At 42.2% G+C, this 12,758-nt stretch overlaps 1 long non-coding RNA gene across 1 annotated transcript in view; it reads left to right on the top strand.

Moving 5' to 3' along the window:
* The window catches only part of LOC149985164 (uncharacterized), a 38,944-nt gene extending 28,802 nt beyond the window's left edge, over positions 1-10,142 (top strand). The window contains exon 3 of the long non-coding RNA XR_016487442.1: positions 7,528-10,142. This is a non-coding gene — a long non-coding RNA (uncharacterized LOC149985164). The remainder of the gene's footprint in view (positions 1-7,527) is intronic.
* Positions 10,143-12,758: the final 2,616 nt, after the last annotated feature.

Here is a 12,758-nt window from a genome sequence, read left to right as displayed (position 1 = left end):
TCTGTGTGTATCTGAGGTAAAGTCGTGACTGGCTACAATTGGAGCGTGGCGCGAGAGTGAGCCAACGGAAGGGCGAGGGGGGAAATTACCATACATTTTTTATTTAGTAAACTACACTCACTGGCCAGTTTATTAGGTATACCCATCTAATCTACTACCAGGTCAGACCCCCCTTTGCCTCCAGAACAGCCTGAATTATTCTGGGCATGGATTCTACAAGTCGGAAATGTTCCACATGGATGTTGGTCCATGCTGCCGCAATGGCATCACGCAACAGGAACCGTGATTACACTCCGCAATTCTCTAGTATTGGTGATCACGTACCCACTGGAGCCGCTTCTTCTTGTTTTTATCTGATAGGAGTGGAACCCGGTGTGGTCGTCTGCTGCAATAGCCCATCCTTGACAAGGACCGACGAGTTGTACATTCCAAGATGCCGTTCTGCACAAAACTGTTCTACTGCGCAGTTATTTGTCTGTTTGTGGCCCGCCTGTTAGCATGCATGATTTTTGCCATTCTCCTTAAACCTCTCTCACCAACAAGATGTTTTTGGCCACAGGGCTGACGCTGACTGTGTTTTTTGTTTGTTGCACCATTCTCGGAAAACCCTAGACACTGTCGTTTGTGAAAAGATACTGGATCCGGTGTGCCTGGCACTGAAGATCATACCACTCGCAAAGTCACTTAGGTCACTTGTTTTGCCCATTCTAACATTCAATCGAACACTAACTGAATGCCTCAATGCCCGTCTGCCTGCTTTATATAGCAAGCCACGTGACTCAATGTCAGTATGAGCGATCCACTTTCGTGAACGGGGTGGTATAGCTATTAAACTGTCCAGTGAGTGTATAGGTCTACATCAAAGACAATTAGAACCCCTGCACCCCCCAAAATAAACTACATTTATAACTATTCCTGTTCACTGTCGATTCTGTCTTGTCATTTCCTGAACTCTATATCATATTTTTATTAACAATGAATAAAATATAAAATGTTGTACATTTTCCAAACACATTTATGAAAAAAGGCAAAGTCCTTGAGTTACATATCAGAAAACAAAAGTATACAACAAGATAGTAGACTTCAATACAATGAAAAATGAAATTGCCTAACAGTTTCAGGTGATTAGGTGATCCTAATCTCAAGGGGTGGGGGTGGGGCTAAGAGTACTTTTCTGGAGTAAGTGTTTGGAGCTGTTCAAAATAGGATATCACCGGGTCCCAGGTGGAATAAAATGAGTTGCTTGACCCTCGAATGTTATACTTATTTTTTCTAATTTTAGGAACAGCATCAAATCTTTGAGCCAAAGAGAGGCTAAGGGAGAATTGATCAATTTCAAATCCAATAAAATCCTTCTGCAGGTTAACAGGGAGGTAAAGGCAATGGCAACCAACTGTATATTGGTCAGAGAACGATTGTAAGTTGGTACTCCAAAAATAGCAATTTCTGCACTAGGCTGCAACTTTATATCAGATGCTTCAGAATGGTTTTTAAATATAGTGGACCAATAATCTGCCAGACAGGGAAAAGACCAGAACATGTGGGTCAAGTCCACCAAGTGGCCTTTACACCTGTCACATGTACAATCAATATTTGGGTAGCATTTGGATAATCTGGCCTTGCTGAAATGGATAAGACTGAGCCGGGCACAAGAGCAACTTCCGTTTACCCTAAGTAAGGAACGATTCCAGACATCAATCGGTGATCTGGAAAACCAAGCTCTCTTTCCCACTCAGATCTGATTTTATTGAGTGATGAGTTATCAAGGGACATGATTATCTCAAAAATTATAGAATTTGAAAGGTTGAGCTTTGAGTGCAAATAAACAGGCGGATTTGGAAATACCTAAATAAACTTGAAAGAGAGATTAAATTTGATAGCGAGATCTTCGAAATTGGCAAAGGTGCCATCAATTTTATTTCACCTTTATTTAACCAGGTAGGCCAGTTGAGAACAAGTTCTCATTTACAACTGCGACCTGGCCAAGATAAAGCAAAGCAGTGCGACAAAAACAACAACACAGAGTTAAACATAAACAAACGTACAGTCAATAACACAAAAGAAAAATAGAAACAGCTATGTAGAAGAGTAGGGGGGTAGGCAAGAAAAAGGCCCTAGAGGCAAAAATAATGATAATTTAGCAGAAGTTAATCAGGGGAGTAACGTTCTCATCATGGAGGGAAGACAAGGTACTGGTGATATTGATCCCTAAATATTTAAAGACAGACTTTGACATACGAAATGGAATAGTATTTAGTGGAATTTGTAATGCTAATTCATTAATAGGAAAACATTCACTATGAGAAATTACATTTATAACCTGAAACACACCAAACTTATGCAGTATGTTCACTATCTCACGGACACACGCTTCAGGGTTTGAGATATATAAAAGCAAGTTATCTGCATTCAAGGAAACTTGGTGTTCCAGTCCCCATCTGTAGATACCATGTATTGAGGGTGTGGCTTTTAGCATAATAGAAAGGGGTTCTATCGCCAGGGCAAATAACAGAGGGGACATTGGACATCCATGGCGTGTGGCCCTTGATAATGGGAAATAATGTGAACGAAATATGCTTGTAAGTACTGATTCCTTGGATGATGAAGTTTGCATCAAAGCCACATTTTCCCAGGACAGGGAATAAATATTCCCATTCTCCGCATCTAAAAAGATAACCCCTTCAGGAACGTCCGAAGATGCAGGAGAGTCTATGACATTAAACAGACGTCGAATGTTAGAAAAGTAGTGGCCGACCCTTAATAAACCCTGTCTGATCCGGTGATAAGATGGTTGTCATAATATTTTAACATCTGCATCTAAAAGTGAGATCGGTCTGTATCAACCACACTCAGATGCATATTTGCAGGGTTTTAACAAAAGTGTGATTGACGCCTCTGTCAGGTTTTGGGGTATAACACCCTGGTCCAGGGCGTTTTCAAACATTTCAAGCAGGAGGGGGGCCAGTTTGGCAGAGAACGTATTGTAGAATTCGATTGGGTAGCCATCTGGGCCATGGATTTCACACTTTGCATTGCTGTAATTGAATGAATAATCTCCTCTAACTGCAAAGGTTGATCAACTTCCTCTCTCTTCTCTGTACTAATGATACAGTAGGAGTTCCCAAATTGTCAACAAAATCATTCATAATTGAATTGTCTTCACATGATTCTGACGTGTAAAGATCTGAATAACATTTTTGGATGATATTATTGATTTCAGTAGGACTAACTGTTAAGATACCCGAGGTGTTGTGAATTTTAGGGATCAGCTGTGAAGCAGATTTGCACTTGATTTGATGAGCTAGAAGTGAATCAGCCTTTTCTCCAAGTTGGAAAACAAAACCACGTGCATGGAGAAGCGGCTGCTCAGCCTTATCTGTGGATAGTAAATTGTACTGAGTTTGAAGACTCAACCTTTATTTTTAAAGTTCTGGTAATGGAGAGGCGGTGTAATTTTGGTCTAAATCCAGAATTGTGTCGATCAGCTGTTGTTGTCTAATTTTTTGTTTATTGAGAAGAGCGGAATAGGAAATAATTTTGCCTCTAATAACAACTTTAAGTGTTTCCCAAAGTGTAGATGGAGAGATCGATTCTGTTTTATTTGTCTCAATAGAGACATCAATTGCATTCGATAGAATGGTGCAGAATGAATTGTTTGAATGTAAAGATGAGTTAAATCTCCATGAGGGGCCAATCTGTATAGAGGGAGAAGGGATTTATCTATCAAAAAGTAGTCTATTCTAGAGTAGGAGTGGTGTACATGTGAAAAGAAAGATAATTCTTTGTTACTGGGAAAAGGGAATCTCGCTGACTCATAAATGCTGACAAAGCGCTGGAAAGGAGATAATGATCTAGGGTTTGAGCGGTCCAAGACTGGGTGGATCACACAATCGAAGTCCCCTCCAAAAATTAAATAGTGTGTTGATATTTGGCAGAAAATAAAAATGTTTGTTAACAAAATCAACATCATCCCAATTGGGAGCATAAACATTTATAAGCAAAACAGAGGTATGAAAGAAAGAACCAAATACCATAACAAAACGCGACTGGGGATCCGAGATTATGTCACCAGCACTGAATTGTACTTTCTTATGAATAAGTATTGCTGTTCCTCTTGCCTTAGCATTGAACTTTGAACAGAATATTTGTCCTACCCAAGCTTTACGGAGTCTACCATGATCTGCTGCACACAGATGTGTTTATTGTAAGAACGCTATATCAGTTTTTAAATTGTTCAAATTAGCAAATACTCTAGTCGGTTTAACCGGCCCGTTCATTGCCTTGACGTTCCAGCTTGTAAACGTAATAGCTGACCACCCAACTCCCACCCCAATATCTGATTGTCAGTTATTATAAGTTGAGATAACTAAATTATAAATGGAATGGACATGAAAATCCTCTACATGACCACCGATCATATCTTATGACAAAAGAAAAAGCATGTACTGAAAAGTTAGGAAAAATACTGTTGTAGAATATGTAGCAATCAAATGATTAATGAAGGCAAACAACTTCCCCCCACCCCTGTGACATAAAACCATCAAAATAACACAATAATTGTGTTAGGGGCACGTTCCGTGCCACGCTCCTGCAGCCGCACCTCGCAACTGCATCCACAGGTAGTAAAATATGTTATTCAGGCGTTGCACGACCACAAAGACTACAGCAGGGAACGCACCCCACAAACACAAATGCCAAAATATTCCAACGTCAATGAATCTCCATAGAGATGAAAGTTAAAGATATCCAAACACCACTCAATCAAAGGCATTACGGTCAAATGAAAGTAAATGCAAACAAGAAAGTAACCCGAGTCAAACCCTGAGATTGTAGCATTAGCAAATAGTCTTTAGAATGGTAAACATGTGTTACTAGTACCAGCCAACGTTACTTACATAGATCTTTGTTCAGTCAATTTTAGATAGTTAGGTAGTTGTCCACATGTCAAGCCACATCTCAGCTAAATCCACCACCACATTCAAATAGACCAGTCAGTGTTTGACAACTTGAGCACTCCGGTTTTTGTTGTGCATAGCTAGTAATGCTAGCAAGTCAGCCCAATGTTGCTGTTGTCTGAAATCTCAGCCAAGTATATATGTAGTACAGATATACCTGGGTGCTCCTGGAGTTAAGCATTCATCTTGTTGCCATGTAAAAATACATTTACAAAAAAATGTAGCGTTAGCTAGCCAATCTGTGTGCATGGTCGAGCTCCTGCGGCTTGTCAAAGACACCATTACCCATCACTTCCACCAGCATGTCAGAGGCAAATTTCACAGGGTTGACTCCAGTCTCAATTCTCTCCATGTTTTCCCTTCAGGTATAATTCTCCAATGAATCTACCATGGAAGGTAGAACTGTGTTGGCCGTTTTCATATGAGAGACAGCTGCCTAAAACTCGGCTAGCTGCCCTGTGTTGTCAGTGAAGAAACCTTCTAGTGTATTGAGGCATCGCCCAAACGTGTTGACTGTTTCTCGAAAGGCATCAATAGAAGTTTGGAGAGGTGCCAGTGAAGTGCTTATGAGAGAAGCCATATACTCCTTTAGGCTACTTATTTGTTTAGCTAGCTCAGCTACAAGCATGGTCATAGAAAAGACCTCCAATTCTGCAGCAGTGCTGGCCACGGCGACCATTCTTGGTGTTCGGGTAGTTAGTTCGGCCTTCAACGATGTGTTAGTCCTAGCAGTTCTCTTCGGGTTGGTCTTGCTTATGGTACCATGAAAATTGATTAAATTAATATAACCAACTGGTCCATCCGCATAACAACTAACAGCAGCGTGTAAAAAAAACGTTAAAATTTAAGTTTAATTGGGGACCTCTCTCAAACACATCTTCTTATATATCCCTGACCAGAAGTCACCTCCGTCCTTTCCCGAATTTGACGCTAGAACTTCACTCCCATTCTTGACGAATCCCGCTACTGTACTCTACTGTGCTTCATTGTACTGTGCTGTCCAAAGTTGTGAAATGTAGACGTCTACATTTGGTTCTGATCAACAATCATGGATGTCTATGTTTGGGCAAAATTAATGTCTGTGGACATTGAATTCAAATTTAAACTACTATTCAACACCCATGGACATCCGATGTAGGTCAGTGCTCAGTGGGTGGGATGCTGGTTACAGTAAATGGAGAGAGGGGGCTCATGGGTAGGTGTCAGTAAGAGCTGGGAGAGGTAACATTAACTGGAAAGAGAGAGAAGAGAGAGGCAGGGAGAGGGAGGGGTTGATCCTGTTTTCACACTCTCGCTTTGACCACCATACGACTGAAAGAGAAAAAAAATGTTGTGAGCTGATCATAACAGTATGCCAGTGGAAGGGAGGACAGTAGCAGATGACCCAACTGTGTTTTGTATGACTACTATGATTTCCCAATTTAGCTAAATCAATTACAGTAATTCCTTAACAGATTTTTCAGGTATTCTGTTACGAATTTTGTTAACAGAATTACAATTTGTAATCACTTAATAACTCGTAAGCAAAAGTAAATATCAGTAAAAACACTAACTAATTGGTAGCTCTGCCTTTACATGTTGCTTCTGTGAACTTTCATTATCTTCCTTCATGAGAAATTAGAAAGTATCTTTAAGATATGTGGGTTTTTGGAAATGGAATTACAAAGGCAATGTTTCTTAAATTTACAGAAGGCAAATCATTTTTCAAAAAATTAACTTGGCCGGGGTCTTTATTTCAACATCTTCAATGTTTGTGTTTTGATGCATTTCTAATACTTTTTCTGGTAGATTTTTACCAGAAATTAAAGGCATTAGTTTTGCCACATTTTTTTTAATGGAAAATGGCTCATAAATGTATCTATGCCTTAATTTCCCCAAAACATAGACTCTTAGCTTTCATTTGACACTCGATTTGATATTCTTCTCTGAGCTTCACATTTTGGTGCTCATGGGTCCTTTACATGGAAATTACTGTATGTTTTCATACCGCTGAATATAAACATGTATAATTCATCATGCAAATAATCTGCCACAAAACAAACGTGGTGCTCCCCAAAGGGAGAACTATCTAATGAGTTCAGTAGATAAAATATTCATACCTCGGCAGAATTGTGTCATTTTCCCCCTCCTTACTACACTGTGCCAATAAACTCCTTTGTCCAATATGCCATTAGATATAGTGGCAGACATACAGTGATAAGAGTCATTGATCATTGTCACCAAACTGCCTGTGTATAAATGTGTTTACCTGACTGCGCAGAATGGGAGATGGGGAAGATAAATTGACAGCCCATAATTCCCAATAGCTAATATTATCATTTCAGACAGCACCATCTCAAACAGCCACCCAGGGCTTTTATCTGAAATGTCATGGTGTCTATCCTTCAATTGATTTCACTGAATTTCCCTGTGGGGTAATTGCCTTTCTAAATAGGCATGTGCATGATTTATCACATGGCCCGTCTTTATTTCTCCAGCTTACCTTGAGAAATGCTTATACAAGTTTAGACATGTAGGTTGCATACTCAGCTAAGTGTGGATTGATATACTTTTGTACGCTTGCATTTTATAGATATAACTGACCAAGATGACCAAAGGCTATACCAGCGACAAAGATGATGAAGGAAAGGAGGACTCCAAGCTAGACTGACAAGACGGCCTCCTCTTCCTAGGAACCAGATGGCTAATGTCCAATCTCTGGAAAATACACTTTGTGAACATAGAGCAAGGCTTCAATCACAGAGGGACATGGCTCACAGACGATACACCAATCGATCAACCAAACGGCTTTTCCATTTTCCATATGGATCGAATGTATGTTTCTTCATCAACAATTCCGGGTGTATCGAAGTTGAAAAAATCTCGAGCTCCTGTTCACCCAACCTGGAGTTCCTGATCCTAAAATACCCCACTACATGTAAACATCCCTTTTTCAGGTCCCTGTCTTTCAAAGATAATTCGTAAAAATCCAAATAACTTTGCAGATCTTCATTCTAAAAGGCTGTTTCCCATGCCTGTTCAATGAACATGTACCTGTGGAACGGTAGGCAATTAAGATCACAGTTATGAACACTTAGGACACTAAAGAGGCCTTCCTACGGACTCTGAAAAAAACCAAAAGAAAGATGCCCAGGGTCCCTGCTCATCTGCGTGAATGTGCCTTAGGCATGCTGCAAGGAGGAATGAGGACTGCAGATTTGGCCAGGGCAAAAAATTGCAATGTCCGTACTGTGAGATGCCTTAGGTAGTGTGTGACGACCCTCCCACTCTGTCTGTCATATTCTCTCTTTGCTCTTGTTTTCCTTATTAGGATGCCGGTGGGCGGAGTTGGGAGGGTCGTCAGCTACATGGGAAACACCTGGGCCCGGTGTGTCCCAGGATAAATAGACCTCTTCCACATTCATGGAAGAGACTCTGTCCATACAGACACCTTTCTAGATTTTGTTGTGTTTCTTGGTGGCCTTTTGGTTGTTTGCTTTCGCACCTTTCAACACCCTGCATTATTACATTCATGCATGCAAAACACACACTACTGATTACACACACCATTGTATATTGTACTTAGTTACTTATTTAATAAATATATGTTTTGTTACTCCTTATCTCCATGTTGTCTACCTTTTGTTGCGGGCTTTGAGCCGGTTCGTGACAAGTGGGGGCTCATCCGGGATATTTGAACGTTTTGGTTTGGGAGACCGTGGAGGTACGTGTTTGGTTTGCATATTTTGTTTGAGTTAGATAGGTCCAGTATTGGTTGTCTTTTGTTTGGTTTGTGTGCTGCGTTGGAGAGAGTATAATGGTTGGTTTCCAGGCCCTGCCCAGCCTGGAAACTCTTGTTCTACTTTCTGTTGGGACATCGGTCAGAGGAGGTGAGTAAATCGGCTGTGTACCTCGGTGGGAGATTTGGGTAGGGTAGTGGAACTTGCTACCCGGAGCTATAGCCTTTTTCCCCTGATAGGCTTAGCAACGTGTTTCAATTTTGGACATGTTGGGCATGGTTAAATGTTGGTTATTTTTGTGTGGTGTCTGTGGACTGAGCAGTTGTCTCGGGAGCACATCCGTGGCTTGGTGGAATTTGCCAGCATGCTGGGGAGTTCTATTTCCTTGCCAACGGGCTACAGTGTGCAAATTCCCACTGCAAATCTGCACGAAGACTAGGGTTGAGTTATTGTAGGTTTTGGGGAAGCTCCGTATCTCATCTCTCTTCTGTGGTGCTCAGGGTGATTGTCATTTCTCTGGTTGTGGTCTGATGTGCTCAGCAGAGGGGTTGAGCAAGATTATTTACTTATGACTATGGTGTCTCATGTAGACAAGTTCATTCGCTTTCCATCAGAGGAACTATTAGAATTATGTACTAAAGAACAGCTGTTGAAGATCGCTGAACGCTACAAGGTTGAATGAATGAAATTAGTGAAATTCTGTTGCGTTGGGAAGTGACTTTGAATGGTTGGAAGTGACTATGAATCGTTGGGAGTTGTAAAAATTAAGAAGGACCCTGATGTTCTTTTCGTTGGAGTTTGTAGCTGTTGTGGTCTTTTGTGCCATGTTCCTGAATGTTTACGTGACTGACCATTGTTTGGGGTTGTCATGTTCTATCTTTCCTGTCTGTTCCCTCCTGTTCTTGTGTTCTTTCCTCTTAAATGTTGCTTCCTATGCGCAAAGGTTGCTGAGGTCTGGGAAGGAGGAGGTTGGCTGGGGCAGGTGGAGGTGTGAACACATAACCCCTCGTCAATTTGGGACGCAGAGGCTGTGTCAATTTGGGACGCAGAGGCTGTGTCGTTGTTCCGGGGCCCTTGTTGGTCCACGGTTTTATGGGGGGGAATGTGACGAACCTCCCACTCTGTCTGCCATATTCTCTCTTTGCTCTTGTTTTCCTTATTAGGATGCCGGTGGGCGGAGTTGGGAGGGTCGTCAGCTACATGGGAAATACCTGGGCCCGGTGTGTCCCAGGATAAATAGACCTCTTCCACATTCATGGAAGCGACTCTCTCCATGCAGATACCTTTCTAGATTTTGTTGTGTTTCTTGGTGGCCTTTTGGTTGGTCGCTTTCGCACCTTTCAACACCCTGCATTATCACATTCATGCATGCAAAACACTCACTTACACTACTGATTACTGATTATACACACCATTGTATATTGTACTTAGTTACTTATTTAATAAATATATGTTTTGTTACTCCTTATCTACACGTTGTCTCCCTTTTGTTATTGGCTTTGAGCTGGTTCGTGACAAGTGCTACAGGGAGACAGGACGGACAGCTGATCGTCCTCGCAGTGGCAGACCACGTGTAAAAACACCTGCACAGAATTGGTACATCCGAACATCACACATGCGGGAAAGGTACAGGATGGCAACAACAACTGCCCGGGTTACACCTGGAACACACAATCCTTCCATCAGTGCTCAGACTGTCCGCAATAGGCTGAGAGAGGCTGGATTGAGGGCTTGTCGGCATTGTGTAAGGCAGGTCCTCACCAGACATCGTCACTATGGGCACAAACCCACCATCACTGGACCAGGCAGGACTGGCAAAAAGTGCTCTTCACTGACGAGCCGCGGTTTTGTCTCACCAGGGGGGATGGTCGGATTTGCATTTTTCATCAAAGGAATGAGCGTTACACCGAGGCCTGCACTCTGGAGTGGGATTGATTTGGCGGTGGAGGGGCCGTCATAGTCTGGGGCGTTGTGTCACAGCATCATCGGACTGAGTTTGTTGTCATTGCAGGCAATCTCAACGCTGTGCGTTACAGGAAAGTCATCCTCCTCCCTCATGTGGTACTCATCCTAACATGATGACAATGCCACCATGCATACTGCTCGTTTTGTGCGTGATTTCCTGCAAGACAGGAATATCATTCTTCTGCCATGGCCAGTTAAGAGCCCGGATCTCAATCACATTGAGCACGTCTGGGACCTGTTGGATTGGTGGGTGAGAGCTAGGGTCATTCCCCCCAGAAATGTCCGGGAACTTGCAGGTGCCTTGGTGGAAGAGTAGGGTAACATCTCACAGCAAGAACTGGCAAATCTGGTCCACGAGGAGGAGATGCACTGCAGTACTTAATGCAGCTGGTGGCCACACCAGATACTGACTGTTACTTTTGATTTTGACTACCCCTTTGGTCAGGGTCATATGTCTGTGGAACTTGTTCAGCTTATGTCTCAGTTGTTGAATCTTATGTTCATACAGATATTTACACGTTAAGTTTGCTGAAAATTAACACAGTTGACAGTGGGAGGTCATTTAGTTTTTGCTGTGTTTATATGCCGAGGGAATTCACAGGTGTTATTATGAGAGCTGTGTACAGTCGTGGCCAAAAGTTGTGAATGACACAAATATACAGTACATTTTCAAAAAGTCTGCTGCCTCAGTTTGTATGATGGCAATTTGCATATACTCCAGAAGGTTATGAAGAGTGAGCAGATGAATTGCAATTAATTGCAAAGTCCCTCTTTGCCATGCAAATGAACTGAATCCCCCCAAAACATTTCCACTGCATTTCAGCCCTGCCACAAAAGGACCAGCTGACATTATGTCAGTGATTCTCTCATTAACACAGTGTGAGTGTTGACGAGGACAAGGCTGGAGATCACTATGTCATGCTGATTGAGTTTGAATAACAGACTGGAAGCTTCAAAAGGAGGGTGGTGCTTGGAATCCTTGTTCTTCCTCTGTCAGCCATGGTTAACTTGAAGGAAACACGTGCCGTCATCATTGCTTTGCACAAAAAAAGGCTTCACAGGCAAGGATATTGCTGCCAGTAAGATTGCACCTACATCAACCATTTATCGGATCATTAAGAACTTCAAGGAGAGCGGTTCAATTGTTGTGAAGAAGGCTTCAGGGCGCTCAAGAAAGTCCAGCAAGCGCCAGGACCGTCACCTAAAGTTGATTCAGCTACGGGATCGGGGCACCACCAGTACAGAGCTTGCTCAGGAATGGCAGCAAGCAGGTGTGAGTGCATCTGCACACACAGTGAGGCGAAGACTTTTGGAGGATTGCCTGGTGTCAAGAAGGGCAGCAAAGAAGCCACTTCTCTCCAGGAAAAACATCAGGGACAGACTGATATTCTGCAAAAGGTACAGGGATTGGACTGCTGAGGACTGGGTAAAGAAATGTTCTATGATGAATCCCTTTCCGATTGTTTGGGGAATCCGGAAAAAAGCTTGTCCGGTGAAGACAAGGTGAGCGCTACCATCAGTCCTGTATCATGCCAACAGTAAAGCATCCTGAGACCATTCATGTGTGGGGTTGCTTTTCAGCCAAGGGAGTGGGCTCACTCACAATTTTGCCTAAGAACACAGCTATGAATAAAGAATGGTACCAACACATCCTCTGAGAGCAACTTTTCCAAACCATCCAGGAACAGTTTGGTGAAGAACAATGCGTTTTCCAGCACGATGGAGCACCTTGCAATAAGACAAAAGTGATAACTAAGTGGCTCGGCGAACAAAAGATAGATTTTTTGGGGTCCATGGCCAGGAAACTCCCCAGGCTTTAATCCCATTGTGAACTTGTGGTCAATCCTCAAGAGGCGGGTATACAAACAAAACCCCACAAATTCTGACAAACTCCAAGTATTTATTATGCAAGAATGGGCTGCCATCAGTCAGGATGTGGCCCAAAAGTTAATTGACAGCATGCCAGTGCGGATTGCAGAGGTCTTGGAAAAAGAAGGGTCAACACTATCAATATTTACTCTTTGCATCAACCTCATGTAATTGTCAAGAAAAGCCTTTGACACTTATGAAATGCTTGTAATTATACTTCAGTATTCCATAGTAACATCTGACAAAAATA

This window comes from Oncorhynchus mykiss, chromosome 2 (assembly GCF_057628025.1).
Source record: "Oncorhynchus mykiss isolate SJ-2025 chromosome 2, ASM5762802v1, whole genome shotgun sequence".
Classification (NCBI taxonomy): Eukaryota; Metazoa; Chordata; class Actinopteri; order Salmoniformes; family Salmonidae; genus Oncorhynchus; species Oncorhynchus mykiss.
The sequence above is the reverse complement of the archived record's forward strand: the minus strand, read 5'-3'. Positions and strand labels throughout refer to the sequence as shown.